Here is a 1202-nt window from a genome sequence, read left to right on the forward strand (position 1 = left end):
GGGGGCTGCTACTGGCAAAAGTGCTAGTTTCTTCCAACCATTCCACTGCCTTGATGACACCTTTGCCCACTATTTGATCTGGAGCCACCAGACTTTTCAGACCCTGATGTGTCAGCTATGTTGACACACAATCTGGTACATGGGGCTGAATGGATCAGATCCGACATCTGATATAGGCTGTTCTCACCTCATAAAAACACGGAACTGCAGCTTACTGTACTGGTTGGTGCTGATTTGGAGCCTACTAGCTGAGAACTTCTAAAAAACAATTATTTTCCATACATTGCTGACCAAAACAAAGAAAGCATGTTCTTTCTCTTTTCTTTTCTCTATATACATACTTCAAAGTACAGCTACAAAATCACAGAAACCTTTATGACAAAAAAAAAAAAATTAGCCAAATGTGAAGCTACTGTTTCTTGATATCTCCTCTATTTAGGTCTCTACATGTCTGAAGGGGGGATGGTTTCCATCTCTCTAACCCTTCCCCAAAGAATTCTGTACTCAGTGATTTACACCACGTCCAAATGGCAGTTTTGGCATCCTCAAGGGACTCAAATTGTGTTTCTTTTCAATGTTCCTTGAGGTTAGGGAACAAAAAGAAATCCAAAGGGACAAGATCACAGCTATAGGGGTGGATGGAGTAAGGTTTCCCAACAAAATTCTCCTGGAACACCCTTGCTGCATTCACAGTCATCTGGCAAAGCAGAGAAAGCATATGGAATGCTAAAGTTCAAACCAAGTTCTTTCCTTCTTTTTTTTCCCCCGCTCATGCTCTTCTCCCTTGATGGTTCTAGGGTCCTCTGTTCCTGAACTGTAAGATTAATTACTCCCCACTTTGTGTTACAAAACTTCTACCTTTATAGTTGTGACCATTGCAATTCATTATAGAACAATTACTATTGAATCATAAGAATCTTATCCCCATCTCCTCTCACCAGATCTCTAGAAAAGATGAAAACTCGTCAGTGGGGATTCTACCTTCCCCCTCCCACTCTGAAACTAAACTCCCTCTTAAAAAGTTATAAGCCAGTCACTTCATGCCTTTATAGCCCCATCATTTTAGGTAGCCAATGTCTAAGTTGCCCATCCCTATCAACCCTGTGTACAGAAGGGATAGGATTGATCCTTCGTGCGAAGACTTCTTCCCTCTCAGTTGGTATTTTGAGCTACTACATCCATAAGTAAGGAGCTCTGGTAGC

The sequence above is a fragment of the Chrysochloris asiatica genome, unplaced genomic scaffold, assembly GCF_000296735.1.
Source record: "Chrysochloris asiatica unplaced genomic scaffold, ChrAsi1.0 scaffold00034, whole genome shotgun sequence".
In the NCBI taxonomy this organism is placed as follows: domain Eukaryota; kingdom Metazoa; phylum Chordata; class Mammalia; order Afrosoricida; family Chrysochloridae; genus Chrysochloris; species Chrysochloris asiatica.